The 16,866-nt window shown below is 35.5% G+C and overlaps 1 protein-coding gene and 2 long non-coding RNA genes across 4 annotated transcripts in view; 2 read left to right on the forward strand and 1 right to left on the reverse strand.

The window, feature by feature from the left end:
- becn1 (beclin 1, autophagy related) overlaps positions 1–16,866 on the reverse strand; it is a 158,647-nt gene that overhangs the window by 130,274 nt on the left and 11,507 nt on the right. The gene's annotated exons all lie outside the window — the stretch shown is intronic.
- Positions 10,788–12,139, forward strand: LOC122142627. Of its 2 annotated transcripts, XR_006158690.1 has the most exons (4): positions 10,788–11,100; positions 11,204–11,271; positions 11,366–11,435; positions 11,989–12,139. It is a non-coding gene; the product is annotated as an uncharacterized LOC122142627 (long non-coding RNA). The 2 variants fall into 2 exon arrangements; XR_006158689.1 differs by having other exon boundaries at positions 10,788–11,271.
- LOC122142628 lies at positions 12,909–13,853 on the forward strand. The gene is made up of 3 exons (XR_006158691.1): positions 12,909–13,550; positions 13,654–13,721; positions 13,816–13,853. It is a non-coding gene; the product is annotated as an uncharacterized LOC122142628 (long non-coding RNA).

Raw genomic sequence — 16,866 nt, forward strand, 5'->3', positions numbered from 1 at the left:
GCAGAAAAACAAAGTTCATTAAGAACCGTGCGATTGCTTGTAATAAAGATTTAAATGCAAAAGGCACAAGAGTCGACTGTTTCTGTCAGTGGTGCTTTAATTTTAAATATTTGCGATATCCCAACAAGAAAAGTAGGCTAATTGTTGTGTTTAAATGTTTTGCAGCTTGCTTGAGCAGCTTATTATACAAACCTAAAAGTCAAATGCATGAATAATGTTGTTTATATTTATTAAGTTTAAACTAATGTCTATGATTATGAAAGATTGTTACTGTTCTGTGATAAGAGTCACATTATTTATTTATTTATTTTTTTTTTTTACATGGTTTGAAATATAGAATAATGAACAAATGTTGTGTTTGTGGACTAAACAGCCGCAGATCAGTAGCGGACTGCAAACGCGTCCTGTGTGAAGGCACAATGAGTCCGTGCTGCTTCTGCACCACACACACACGGACTGCATACGCACTGCAGACGGAGTATGTGTGAAACAGGCGTGAGTCTTGTCGAGTTTTTTTTTGGGAAGCTTGGTAATTTCACAGTAGGCATACACACGGGTTCGAAGACTCGTTCTCGCCTCCTACAGTGCAATTAGTCTAGGTATACATCCGCGCTAAACTATCACGGTGAAAGTCATCATAGCTTGCGTAGTATAGACCCAGCTCCCAACCCAACTTTGAGAATAGATAAATGGCGATATTTTTTTATCGCCCGATAAGAGTCTCACGTTAACGCAGCACGTTAACGCCGATAACGGCCCACCACTAAACCCGTCAAAATAAAAGTTCATTTTTTCATAAAGGCATTGTGCTAGAAATATTATTATTATTTAGTAGAATGTACGTGATACTGCTACTACTGTTGAAAAATGTAATAAAATTTTTTTTTTTAAAGAAATAAATCACACAATATTTCTTCCATGTTTTAATTTTAATAGCAAATCCCCTTTATTTAACAAAAAATAAAATGTTTAAATTTCATTAATTAAAAGACAAATGAAATTTGGGTGAAACTTGTTCACTGTTTTTCATAAATATATTACTTGTAGAAAAACTTTAAACACAATTGTAAATAAGTATAAAAAAATGGCATTGGTTTTATTTTTAGTGATAAAAAGTGTGTGCTTTTTTTTTTTTTTTTTTAAATTAGCATATTTTTGTGTTTTGCTTTGGTACCGAAATTGGTACCGAGAACCGTGGATTTTCACTGGTATCGGTACCGAATACTGAAATTTTGGTACCGTGACAACACTAATATGTTATCATGACTTTTTCATCATATCATTTTTTACGAGCTGTATTCGTTTTCCATTTCGGAAACCAAGCACACACTTTTTTTTTTTCACTTTTATAATCGCTCGCATATCTCCTACAACCAGGGTTTTTTTTTTGTTTTTTTGAGGAAGATGCCACTGTCAGGGGAGTCAAAATATAATTACATCATCATTACAGTTGCCAATTAACTTCAGAAATGGAAAATAAGGGCTAATTGAGACTATTTCTTTTATTCTTTATTTATAATGGGTAACACTTTAGAATAAGGTTCCATTAGTTAATGTTAGTTAATGTATTAATTAACATGAACAAACAATGAACAATACATTTATTACTGTATTTATTAATCTTTGTTAAAGTTAATTAATGAAAATGCAGTTATTCACTGTTAGTTCATACTAATTCACAGTGCATTAACTAATGTTAACAAGCACAACTTTTGATTTGAATAATGATTTGAATTATTATTAACTAAGACTAATAAATGCTGTAGAAGGATTGTTCTTGCTTAGTTCATGTTAACTAAAGTATTTAACTAACATTAACTAATGGAACCTTATTATAAAGTGTTACCTTATAATGTTTATTCTTGTAAAAAATAAGGGAAAGAATAAGGGACGATCCAAATATTTGTAATGATATAGGCCTATATCTGCCTGGGATTTTTAAAGCATAACAACTGAAGGTCTATGAAACGTTAGTCAATAAAGCATTTTTTAAACAATGGCACTTATAATTTTGAACTAAAATATTATTTTAACCATATAGCCTGTGAATAAACAAAATGCATACTTTTCAATGAAAGAACACTTGGAGAGTGTAGGTTGCTTCTGGTGTTTGGATTTGTACTTCAGTATAATGAGGTCCAAGTTTAAGAATAGCCTACACTATGTTTTCTCTCTCTCTCTCTCTCTATTTAACAGCATTAATTTATAATGAAATACGTTTTCCTTCAGGTAGGCTGAATGTTTTCCTGCCTTGCTAAATGTTGGGCTCATGATCAATAAGTTGTATTCGCCTCAAACTGATTCTGTAAAATCAAAACTTGCGGAGGTTGAAGGGTGCAGTTAGTGCGAGTCGCGCTCGCTGTGAAGCGGGAAGGAAATGGAAAATGCCCACAAGGAGGCTGGAGAACTGGAAGTGTGCGCAGAACTGCCAGACCAACTGGACCAGCAAGTGACAGCAGATGAAGAGGACAAGGAGCTACAGGAGGAAGTGGAAAACTTCAAGAGGCCTTTACAAAACCTGCACAGACACTGAGCATAGAAAGCAGCTGGGATAGAAGCCAGAGAAGCTCCAACAGGCTGAAACTCTCTTAAGTAATGGCCCTGGTGAATCGAAACAACGCCTGTGAATGCCACCTGCAAGCAGCCCAAGCTGAAACCCAAGTCCTTGGCTCAGCAACAAGACAACCCAAATACCAATCGGGTAAAGTCAAACAAAGCCAAGGTGACCTCAGTGTCACGAATGAACTGAAATATGCTTGCAGACCACAAGGTGAACAGACTGGAAAAACACTACACAGAATTTTCCCTGACAAAGCAGGCCCAGGCCCCCCAGTCAAGAGTCCAAACCTGCGAGGAGGGGGGGCGGGGGCGAGAGCCCACTGTTCACACTTCACACATCCCCAGCCACAGTGGGGGGGGGGGGGGGGGGGGGCAACGTCCCTTCCAGAGGATCACTGCAGACACAAACAATGTCGACCTAAATACTGCAAAAGGCCACAACACTTGCCTACTTGCAAAACGGGGACTTTTATGCTTGAACTCTGCCAATGTGACGGCACAAGACAGACTATGTGCTCAGGATCACCCTCAGCCTCGAGGCACACAACATCCTGTACCAGCAGACTGAAACTGTCAAAGCGGATTGCAAAAACTACAACTACGAGTCTACTACAATGAGTGTACGGCAATTGACAGAACAGGCAACAAGGGAGGAACGTTTCAACTCCAGAACCTTCCCTCCACCTGAAGTCTGCAGTACGTTGGCCTACAGAGAACACAGCGCTGCCTCCATAGAGACTGTTAACCCTCTGGAGTCGATTAACGTGTATACGTGTTTTGGGGTATTTTCTCCTGATAACCCCGAAAAGAACTTAAATGACACTTTCAGTTTTGATCGTACAGATAAGAGCAATACATCAATCGAATCTGTAAAGGGTCTACTTTTTTTTGTATACAGACATAATAACAACAAAACTTTGTGCACTTATATAATAAAGATAACAAACCAGGAGTGCTGTCTGCAGCCTTTGTCTGCGCTTATCTTCAGTTACAAACGTGTCATTAAAATGAACTGTAACTCAGTGAATACTCAACACAGAGACATGAGAGAGATATCTATAGAAAGCCTGACATGTTTACTTTTAAACTAAACAAGCGCTGCCGAAAACAAATATTCTGTGATAAAGTAATCCATATGAAAACAACGCGAATGTCCGTTTTTCACGTCTCCCTTCATTATCTTCTAATGTGACCACGCCCCCGCGCTGAACGCGCTTGAGATGATAATGTTTCACTGAAGCATGCAGCTTTTGAATACGCCCACACAACAGAAGACAACGCAGCGAGATTGTTCTTCAAGTTTTTTTATTTTACTGTTTGCTTCGCGATGAGAGGAATAAGACATAATTCACCCCAAAAAAGATGTGATGCGGTTGAGGATTTGAGATTTGGATTTCCTCAGAAAAAAAGAATGAAGCACTTTATTCAGCAGAGATCATAAACATGAGTAAGTCTCTTTTTTTTATATATACTTGTACTAGTTTTCACATAACGTGTTAACATTTTACTAGTTAGACTTTTTCCAAAGACTTTTTCCAAACTATAATTCCTGACTTAATGTATAATCAAGTGAAATATTATGAAGTTTCAATAACAAATATACACTACTATACCATTCAAAAGCTTGATGTAAATAATATAAATGTACCAATAAATGTAACTGTAACAAATGTAATAAACAATGCTGTTCTTTCAATTTACCCCCCCTAAAAAACCTGAAAAAAATATTCTCAGCTCTTTTCAACATTAATAATAATAATAATAATAATGATAATAATAACAATAAATGTTTTTTTTTTGTAGAAAATAAGATTGTTAAAAGGATTTCTGAAGGATTGTGTGACTGGAGTAATGATGCAAAAAATTCAGTTTGAAAGTCAGCTTTAATTGTTCCTAATAAACTGTTTAACTGCACTCACAAGTGAATATTAAATATTCATATTATATTGTGGGATAATTAAATATATTCTAAATAAACTACAAACATAAAATTATATACATTTATTTTGTCCTCACATTCTTTCTTGTAACTCATCCCTCTCAGTGACACAGCTGACTGAATGGCTCATTATGCAGCTCATTATGCAGGCCTTTGTCTTCTCAGGGTGTTAATTCATGATAGTTGACGCCTACTCGCATATGACTTTTACCAACAAAAAGTGTCTTAGAAAATTTAAATCAATATATTGTTTTCTGTAAGTGAGTAAACAAGATGATTTTCACATCATTTAGAAAAAAAAATTCTAGGCTACAAGCTCCAGTTCTCAAAAGTCTCGGTAACCAATTTTCTGTATGTGTTTTATTGCCTTATTCAAGTGATTTAACATTTTTAGTTTTTCACTAACCACGCATAACATTTTTTTTCTCAAAAACACAATCATGTACATACATGCTGCTCACATATTATTATAGCCCAGTTTGTGCTGATTACAGTGAGATTAGACTTTAGCCATTTAGATATTTATAAGAAACTGAAAAAAGCACAAATGTCAGGGCATGACAAAACTTCTCCAGGCCCCAAAATACCCTTAGACTCCAGAGGGTTAAACCTCTCGGTTTGCCTAAGCTAAATATCTCTACTATGTGAGCCTAAAATGCATCATACTATTTGAACCATAGTTTGGGTTACCAGATAACCAGTTAAACACTCCATTAATAAATTATGCAAATAAGGTGTCATTGAGACAAAGAAACACTTTCCCGCTGTAACTATATGCCTTGTTATTGGTCAATCCAACCAAAAGGGGTGTTACTGGGAAACCAGATAAAACCTCTTCCTCACCCAAAAGGTTTCTCTCTTAACTCTCCTAACTTGCGGTTCCCTGGGGACACACATCACCTTGGACATCTCGCAACTCCCCTTCCGGGGGGAGTCCGATCTTCTGGCAGTTTTCAGCAACTTTGTTGATTCACTTTGGAGCAGTCAACCCATGGATGAAATGACGAAGGTTTCACGCCTAACAGGATTCAACAGGAATCTACGCATTATACATGCACCGGGACACTTTACTCAGCAACTTCAGAACCAATGCAAGTAACCGCTTGTTAACTATTTAGATGCGCTTTTAGGCTTTGACCCCTTTTAATTAAGGTGATGAGATTCTTTGATTGTTCTTAACAGGTTGTGATTTAGTTTATGAGTAAATACTGCCATGACTCTCCACTCTCTTTGGCGTGAGCACTCACTCGCTCGCTCTCTCACTCTCTGCAGTGCTCTCTCTCTCTCTCTCTCTCTCTCTCTCTCTCTCTCTCTCTCTCTCTCTCTCTCTCTCTATATCCATGCCTTCCTTGCGTTGGCATCTATGTTTAATGTGTGTATGTTTATGTCTAGTCAGATGTTGCATGTTCCCCTGTAGTGTAGTTTAATTAACACCCATATGTATTCACACTTGGTTGTCTGTGTTTGCTGCTCACAGGACGAGGTCACTTTAACGTTCCGGTTTCGTTACATGCTCTGGGAGCAATGTATTAGTAGTAAAATTATTTTTCGTGGTCAGAGAAATTATTTTACTTAGAGTCAATAAACGATTAACACTGTCCGCCCTGCGGACGAACAAATCATTTTATTGTACTATTAATGATATAATGCTACAAGTAATTCCTGAAGATGAATGTAGTTAATAATAACCCGTTATGATTAATTATGTACATCTCACTTTGAGCTAATTTGTTACACTATTGACCTATTGTAATGAAACTGGTGGTCAAAATATTCCTTGGTTCATGCCGACAACATACATATCAATTATGTCATAATAAGCCGAACTTCCTGTCGGCCATTTTGATTTATGTTGAAAACCAACTTTTTTGCACAACCGTTGGTTTTATTTTGGCCATGATGGAGTCATATATTTTTATTATTGTGTTGTAAAAAAGTTATGGATTTTGTCTCGATAGAAGAAACCGCTTTTGTACAACGCTGCTATAAACTTTAGGCACGGTGCCAAAATGACTCTAAGGCTATATCTCTTCAAAGCTTTGACATAATAACAAACTTTGTGTATGCCATTGTCACCTCAAACCTCACACACCAAAACTATTTGATTACAGCGCCACCTGTTGGTCAAAAGTGATAAGCCATTTAATCATACTATTAGTGGTTGTATTTATGATTTTTCAGCCATTTCAATTACAATCATCCTAAAATGGCTTAAATTACTCATTTCTGCAGTTGGTCTGATGCTCCATGCCATGCTTAGCTCCTCAACTTGCCTCTGGAGTGCTTGGCCCCGTAATTGCTGCTTGCAGCTATATTTAGGGGCCAAGCACCGAAGGTGCTTAGGCACCTATTGTATCCATTAGTGTGATTTTTTTCTTCCGCCGCAAGTCTATGGCAGCCATAGAACCGATTTCGGGAAAGTTGTGAAATTTGGCACACTGATAGAGGACAGTGTCAACATTAAACATAGCAAATTTGGTGTCTCTAATTCCAACTCTTTAGCACCACCACTTGTCCAAACTTTCAATTTCTTTATGCTAATAACTTTTGAACCGTAAACCACAAAATTAAAATTATTTTTTCCTCTGATTCCTTGGCTCATGCCGAGTCGAAAGGACACCAAAATTAAAAAATCGTAAGGTTTAGTTTTTTCGCTATTTTCAATTGTTCGTAAAAACTACTTTTTCGAACTCGTCCTAGGCCATTGAACCGATTGTCACGAAAATTGAACCAGATCATCTTCAGACCACACTGGCAAAAAGTTATGGAATTCAAGTTGATTAGGCATATTGTTTCCGAATAGCACGTGAACGAATTCTACGAAAGGCATGCATAAGTGGACGTGAGGCTATATCTCCGCAATGGTTCGGCCTATTGAGACCAAACTTGGTGTGTGTTATAATAAGCATGACCTGAGACTACCTGCAGTGTTACGGCGCTGTGCCCCCTAGTGGTCAGGAGATATGAAAAATGCATATTTTTCCTCATAACTTCTGAATGCTTTGGCAAAAAAAAATCACAAAACTGGTCTCATTAGATTTGGTGCATCATGCCGAATTGAATGATATCCAGTTTTCCCATGTCAGCCATTTTGGGCGTTGGCCATTTTAAATTATGTTCTAAAATGCTGTATTTTACGAACGCATTGGTGTATCTTTATGAAAATAATTACAAAAATCATCAGCTCCATACCCTCATGATACTCAAAAATTTTGGGGGCAGCGCCACCTTGTGGTCAAAAGTTATGATGAAATTTAGAAAAATGCTAATAACTTTTGCTTACATCAAACTATTGTAATTGGACTGATGTTGATAGATTCCTTGGATCATGCCGAGAACATCGATACCAATTATGCCAAAATTGGCCATACTTCCTGTCCGCCATTTTGATTCATGTTGAAAATCTACTTTTTCGAACTCCTCCTAGACCGTTAGTCCGATTTTCACCAAATTTGCCTCGGATCATCTTCAGAGTGTGCTGACAAAAAGTTATGGATTTTGTGTTGATATACGAAATGGTTTTCGTTTAGCGCATCAACGAATTTGTTCGTAAGATGCCAAAATACATCTGAGGCTGTATCTCTGCAAAGCTTTGACATATTTGCACCATTCTTTGTATGTGCCATTGTCACCTCACACTGACCATGCCACATCAACTTGGTAACAGCGCCACCTATTGTTCAAGAGTAATAAACCATTCATTAACCATTAATAATTACACTTATAAAAATGCTAGTAACTTTTTAGTGCATTAGCCTATTGCAATGAAACTGGTCTCAAAATATTCCGTGGCGTATGCCGACAACATAGATACCAAATATGCCAGAGTAAGCTGAACTTCCGGTCCGCAATTTTGATTTATGTTGAAAACCTGCTTTTTCGAACTCCTCATCAACCGTTTGTCCAATTGTCGCCAAAATCAAGTTAGATGATCTTCAGACTGTGCTGACAAAATGTTATGGATTTTGTGTTGATAGACAAAACCGTTTTCGCATACCACAGCGACAAATTTCAGGCATGATGCCAAAATAAAAACTTCAGCCTGTATCTCTGCAATGCTTTGGCATACTGACACCAAACTTTGTGTGTGCCATTGTCACCTCACACAGAACACACCAAAATGATTTGATTACAGCGCCACCTGTTGGTCAAAAGTGATAAGTCATTTAATCATAATACTAGTGCTTGTATTTATGATTTTTCCGCTATTTCAATTACAATCATCCTAAAATTGTGAAAATCTCTGCACAGCAAATTATCCAGTGTTGAAATCCTAGTGTTGAGGACTTTTAGAGTAAAGTGTTAAAGTTGTGGTGTTGAATTTTAAAGGATTAACACTAGCTAGTGTAAACAGCCCCCTCTGGCCGGTGTTAATACGCAGAGTTACCTTTATTAACCCTCTGGAGTCGATTAACGCGTATACGCGTTTTGGGGTATTTTCTCCTGATAACCCCGAAAAGAACTTAAATTACACTTTCAGTTTTGATCGTACAGATAAGTGCAATACATCAATCGAATCTGTAAAGGGTCTACTTTTTTTTTGTATACAGACATAATAACAACAAAACTTTGTGCACTTATAAAATAAAGATAACAAACAAGGAGTGCTGTCTGCAGCCTTTGTCTGCGCTGGTCTTCAGATACAAATGCGTCATTAAAATGAACTGTAACTCAGTGAATACTCAACGAAGAGACATGAGAGAGATATCTATAGAAAGCCTGACATGTCTACTTTTAAACTAAACAAGTGCTGCTGAAAACAAATATTCTGTGATAAAGTAATCCATATGAAAACAACGCGATGTCCCCGTTTTCACGTCTCGCTTCATTATCTTCTAATGCGACCACGCCCCCGCGCCGAGCGCGCTTTTGAGATTCAAATGTTTCACTGAAGCGCGCGGCTTTTGAATACGCCCACACAACAGAAGACAACGCAGCGAGACTGTTCTTCAAGTTTTTATTATTTTACTGTTTGCTTCGCGATGAGAGGAATAAGACATAAATCACCCCAAAAAGATGTCATGTGGTTGAGGATTTGAGATTTGGATTTCCTCAGAAAAAAGAATGAAGCACTTTATTCAGCAGAGTTCATAAACATGAGTAAGTCTCTTTTTTAATTTATTTATATACTTGTACTAGTTTTCACATAACGTGTAAACATTTTACTAGTTAGACTTTTTCCAAAGACTTTTTCCAAACTATAATTCCTGACTAAATGTATAATCAAGTGAAATATTATGAAGTTTCAATAACAATATACACTACTATACCATTCAAAAGCTTGATGTAAATAATATAAATGTAACAATAAATGTAACTGTAACAAATGTAACAATCATTGCTGTTCTTTCAATTTACCCCCCCTAAAAAATCTAAAAAAAATATTCTCAGCTCTTTTCAACATTAATAATAATAATAATAATAATAATAATAATAATATATAATAATAATAATAATAATAATAATGATAATAATAACAATAAATGTTTTTTGTAGAAAATAAGATTGTGTAAAAGTATTTCTGAAGGATTGTGTGACTGGAGTAATGATGCAAAAAAATCAGTTTGAAAGTCAGCTTTGATTTTTCCTAATAAACTGTTTAACTGCACTCACAAGTGAATATTAAATTATGTTGTGGGATAATTAAATATATTCTAAATAAACTACAAACATAAAATTATATAGATTTATTTTGTCCTCACATTCTTTCTTGTAACTCATCCCTCTCAGTGACACAGCTGACTGAATGGCTCATTATGCAGCTCATTATGCAGGCCTTTGTCTTCTCAGGTGTGAATTCATGATAGTTGACGCCTACTCGCATATGACTTTTACTAACAAAAAGTGTCTTAGAAAATTTAAATCAATATATTGTTTTCTGTAAGTGAGTAAACAAGATGATTTTCACATCATTTAGAAAAAAAAATTCTAGGCTACAAGCTCCAGTTCTCAAAATTCCTGGGAACCAATTTTCTATATGTGTTTTATTGCCTTTTTTCAAGTGATTTAACATTTTTTAGTTTTTTCACTAACCACGCATAACATTTTTTTTCTCAAAAACACAATCATGTACATACATGCTGCTCACATATTATTTTAGCCTAGTTTTGTGCTGATTACAGTGAGATTAGACTTTAGCCATTTAGATATTTATAAGAAACTGAAAAAAGCACAAATGTCAGGGCATGACAAAACTTCTCCAGGCCCCAAAAATACCCTTAGACTCCAGAGGGTTAACACTGTTGAGTGTTAATAGTCACATCCGGGACATTTTCTCGTGTGCGCGCCTGAACCATCTGAAATATTTTTTCACAGACGCCATTTTCTTTGCTCACGATGCGGCTCATATGAGAATGGAATTCAGCGAAATAAATTGTATAATCTTAGTCATAAAATGTGTTTTGTAATATCATATCGTTTTATAACGACATTTATTTGCTGTGTGCACAAACGTTTCTCAAGGACATTTCCTTTCACTCACGATGCGGAACATACGAGGACGTCATTTACTCCAAAACTTTTTTCTCAAGAGAGATATTTTCTTCCACTCACGATGGGGAAAATGTGGGGAATCTGTTTCTTATCAAAGGAAAACACCATAAGTAAGTGTTTTACCTCGTTAACATGTATTTTATAAGATGATATTTCTTTATGGTGATATTTAAATGCTGTGCGCGCCTAAACGAGCCTAACCATCTCTCACAGATTTGAATTGCTATGCAGTGCAGACCATGATGCAGACGCGGGTTACTTAGAGAAGGGAGAGACCAGAAGTAAGCTTTTTACCTCATTTAAAATATCTATTTTATAACATCATATTGATTAATAGCGACATTAATATGTTGTGCGCTCCTACACTTTCCTCAGAGAGATCTTTTCTTTCACTCGCGAAGCGGAGCAGACGGGGAAGTTGGTTTAAACAAGGAAAACACCGAAAGTAAGTGTTTTACTTCATTTACTATATGTATTTCATAACATAATATTATTTAGTAATGATATTTGTATGCTGTGCATGCCTAGACGATCTGAAATATTTCTCACAGATTAAATTTGATGTCAAATCAAACCACTGTAAACGGCACAAATCTAAAATAGCAATATCAGTAACGTTAACGGTTTCTTGCTTGTCTTGTGAACAAATTTTGTCATTATATTAAGCATCAATTTAATGAGTTTTCATAATGTTGATGTGTCAATATATTGGATTTGAGCTATTTTTCCATATATATGTATGTATGTGTATGTTTCATATTTCAGATATTTTCTTATATATTCATTTGTATATACTTGAAAATAACTTTTCAATATACTCAAACTCTCTATACTTCATGAGTTAAATTGTTCACCATTCAAAGTGAATTTGTGCCCTCACAAGACTTGGAATATGACACATGGGTAGCATGAACTACAGATTAGATATGATTTTTTTGGTATGCTTGTACTGTCTTTTATTCATGTGCTGTCCCATTTTTGTGCATTCATTTTGATAGACAGAGCCCTGCCTCAGCACAATGAGATCAGCATGGAATTCAGGAATCACAACCTATTTTCCAGTAAGTCAGACTTTCTTTTTACGACAAAAATATATACATTTACAGTGAGTTAAATGCTTTTACTTAAAGGGTTATAGTTTCTCACTGCAACTGCTTTTCCTAGTTGAGTTAGATTGAATTTCATGTTGAAAATCTACTTTTTCGAACTCCTCCTAGACCGTTAGTCCGATTTTCACCAAATTTGACTCAAATCATCTTCAGAGTGTGCTGACAAAAAGTTATGGATTTTGTGTTGATATACGAAATGGTTTTCGTTTAGCGCATCAACGAATTTGTTCGTAAGATGCCAAAATACATCTGAGGCTGTATCTCTACAAAGCTTTGACATATTTGCACCATTCTTTGTATGTGCCATTGTCACCTCACACTGACCATGCCACATCAACTTGGTAACAGTGCCACCTATTGTTCAAGAGTAATAAACCATTCATTAACCATTAATAATTACACTTATAAAAATGCTAGTAACTTTTTAGTGCATTAGCCTATTGCAATGAAACTGGTCTCAAAATATTCCGTGGTGTATGCCGACAACATAGATACCAAATATGCCAGAGTAAGCTGAACTTCCGGTCCGCAATTTTGATTTATGTTGAAAACCTGCTTTTTCGAACTCCTCATCAACCGTTTGTCCAATTTTCGCCAAAATCGAGTTAGATGATCTTCAGACTGTGCTGACAAAATGTTATGGATTTTGTGTTGATAGACAAAACCGTTTTCGCATACCACAGCGACAAATTTCAGGCATGATGCCAAAATGACACTTCAGCCTGTATCTCGGCGATGCTTTGGCATACTGACACCAAACTTTGTGTGTGCCATTGTCACCTCACACAGAACACACCAAAATGATTTGATTACAGTGCCACCTGTTGGTCAAAAGTGATAAGTCATTTTAATCATAATACTAGTGCTTGTATTTATGATTTTTCCGCTATTTCAATTACAATCATCCTAAAATTACTGTAATTGTGAAAATCTCTGCACAGCAAATTATCCAGTGTTGAAATCCTAGTGTTGAGGACTTTTAGAGTAAAGTGTTAAAGTTGTGGTGTTGAATTTTAGAGGATTAACACTAGCTAGTGTAAACAGCCCCCTCTGGCCGGTGTTAATACGCAGAGTTACCTTTATTAACACTGTTGAGTGTTATTAGTCACATCCGGGACATTTGCTTGTGTGCGCGCCTGAACCATCTGAAATATTTTTTCACAGACGCCATTTTCTTTGCTCGCGTTGCAGCTCATATGAGAACGGAATTCGGCGAAATAAATTGTATAATCTTAGTCATAAAATGTGTTTTGTAATATCATATCGTTTTGTAACAATATTTATTTGCTGTGTGGACATACGTTTCTCAAGGACATTTCCTTTCACTCACGATGCGGAACAGACGAGGACGTCATTTACTCCAAAACTTTTTTCTCAAGAGAGATATTTTCTTCCACTCACGATGGGGAAAATATGGGGAATCTGTTTCTTATCAAAGGAAAACACCATAAGTAAGTGTTTTACCTCGTTAACATGTATTTTATAAGATGATATTTCTTAATGGTGATATTTAAATGCTGTGCGCGCCTGAACGCGCCTAACCGTCTCTCACAGATTTGAATTGCTATGCAGTGCAGACCGTGATGCAGACGCGGGTTACTAAGAGAAGGGAGAGACCAGAAGTAAGCTTTTTACCTCATTTAAAATATCTATTTTATAACATCATATTGATTAATAGCGACATTAATATGTTGTGCTCTCCTACACTTTCCTCAGAGAGATCTTTTCTTTCACTCGCAAAGCGAAGCAGACGGGGAAGTTGGTTTTAACAAGGAAAACACCGAAAGTAAGTGTTTTACTTCATTTACTATATGTATTTCATAAAATAATATTATTTAGTAATGATATTTGTATGCTGTGCATGCCTAGATGATCTGAAATATTTCTCACAGATTAAATTTGATGTCAAATCAAACCACTGTAAACGGCACAAATCTAAAATAGCAGTATCAGTAACATTAACGTTAACTGTTTCTTGCTTGTCTCGTGAACAAATTTTGGCATTATATTAGGCATTAATTTAATGAGTTTTCATAATGTTGATGTGTCAATATATTGGATTGGAGTTATTTTTCCATATATATGTATGTATGTGTATGTTTCATATTTCATATATTATATATTCATTTGTATATACTTGAAAATAACTTTTCAATATACTCAAACTCTCTATACTTCATGAGTTAAATTGTACACCATTCAAAGTGAATTTGTGCCCTCACAAAACTTGGAATATGACACATGGGTAGCATGAACTACAGATTAGATATGATTTTTTTTTTGGTATGCTTGTACTGTCCTTTATTCATGTGCTGTCCCATTTATGTGCATTCATTTTGATAGACAGAGCCCTGCCTCAGCGCAATGAGATCAGCATGGAATTCAGGAATTGCGACCTATTTTCCAGTAAGTCGGACTTTCTTTTTACAACAAAAATATATACATTTACAGTGAGTTAAATGCTTTTACTTAAAGGGTTATAGTTTCTCACTGCAACTGCTTTTCCTAGTTGAGTTAGATTGAATTGCTTTGCTAATAGATTCTCATGAACGCATTCATGCACAGAGACCAACAGTTAGGTAAATAAATGATGACATCATTTTTTATTTTTGGGGGCGAAATAAGCACTTGAGGGGTAAACGGACTGAATGAGCCGTCCCTCCGCCAACCTGGGAACGCTCCCTACTTCGCACCAGGCCCCGAATCAGCTAAGTACGGCCCTGCATTCATGGTTGATGGTAATGAATGAGATGCTGTGGTTTAAGCAGATAAATGTAAGCACTATAAACCTGATTAAATTGAGAATACATATGGACCAAATACGTTTTTTGTGCCTTTGCACTGATTTGCTTTGACATTGTTTTAATTGTTGTAAAGAATGTTCTTTATATGTATTTAAAACACTGAATGCGAAGACATTTTGGTGCAGGGAAAATGAGTTACAATGTTTCAATTAAAATAAATAAATGTGTAAACATGCATTGTTTTGTGGATTAATTTGTCTATTTCTCTCTCTCTCTCTCTCTCTCTCTCTCTCTATATATATATATATTTATATATATATATATAAAATGTTTTTTTTTTGATATATAGAAAGAGTTTAAAACACTTATTACAGTGTTGTTATTTAACTCTAATAGTGTTAAATTTTAACACCATAATAGTGTTGGCAATATCAACTACTTATTTCAGTGTTGTTATTTAACTCCAATAGTGTTATATTTTAACAACGTATTGGTGTTGAAAGTGTCAACACTTTTGAAAGTGTTACTTTAAAACTCGTCTGGTGGTATCCATATATACACTTACAAAGTGTTGAATTTAACTCTACTGGTGTTAAATTTCCGGTTTCAAATTTGTAGTGTGCAAAGCTTTGACATATTTACACCAAACTTTGTATGTGCCATTGTCACATCACACTGACCACGCCACATCAATTTGGTAACAGCGCCACCTATTGGTCAGGAGTAATAAACCATTTATTAACCATTAATAATTATATTTACAGAAATGCTAATTTTTGATTGCATTGGCCTATTGCAATGAAACTGGTCTAAAAATATTTATTTAAGTGAGTAAACAAGATGATTTTCACATCATTTAGAAAAAAAAAAATTCTAGGCTACAAGCTCCAGTTCTCAAAAGTCCTGGGAAACAATTTTCTGTATGTGTTTTTTATTGCCTTATTCAAGTGATTTAACATTTTTAGTTTTTTCACTAACCACACATAACATTTTTTTTTTCTCAAAAACACAATCATGTACATACATGCTGCTCACATATTATTATAGCCCAGTTTGTGCTGATTACAGTGAGATTAGACTTTAGTCATTTAGATATTTATAAGAAACTGAAAAAAGCACAAATGTCAGGGCATGACAAAACTTCTCCAGGCCCCAAAAATACCCTTAGACTCCAGAGGGTTAATGACGCATTTGTAAATGAAGATCAGCGCAGACAAAGGCTGCATACAGCACACCTTGTTTGTTATCTTTATTTTATAAGTGCACAAAGTTTTGTTGTTATTATGTCTGTATACAAAATAAATGTAGAAGCTTTACAGATTCAATTGATGTATTGCTCTTATCTGTACGATCAAAACTGGAAGTGTAATTTAAGTTCTTCTCGGGGTTATCAGGAGAAAATGCCTCAAAACGCGTATACGCGTTAATCGACTTCAGAGGGTTAATATATTCCGCGCTCAAGCACATGCATTAAGTTTGCCACAAAGCACAGGCAGAAGTAGCCTAATAATTGTGAAAAAGGAGACATTTTAATTATTTATTAATAAACAAATGTTTTCTTTTCGGCTGCAAGATGAAATTCAAGGTGCTGACAAGGTGCAGAAATACAACTGATTCGTTTTGAATTGATTCATTTAACATTAGACATTTCAAGCTTTCTGTAGCTATATTTCTTATGTATGTGAGACACCCCAATTTGAAGTTATTTCATTATCTGGGAAAAATTCAAGTGATCGAAAGGCCGCCTCCCTGTCATGCATGCACATTAATAATTTTCGCACTTGAATATTAATAATTTACATTTTTATTACATTACAGTTACATTTGCACTTAGCATCATGCACGCCGCGCAAATCTTGCATTCTGATATTTTAAGGAATATGATACACACCTGCATTTAAATGCGGCTGCAACTTATTTATGTATTTATTTTTACTTTACTTAAATTATATGAAAGCAAGTAAAGAAGGCTCCCTTTAAAATCAATGAAGTTGTCAATGAATTAAGCTCTTTTTTTACATTG

This window comes from Cyprinus carpio, unplaced genomic scaffold (genome assembly GCF_018340385.1).
Source record: "Cyprinus carpio isolate SPL01 unplaced genomic scaffold, ASM1834038v1 S000000030, whole genome shotgun sequence".
Lineage (NCBI taxonomy): Eukaryota > Metazoa > Chordata > Actinopteri > Cypriniformes > Cyprinidae > Cyprinus > Cyprinus carpio.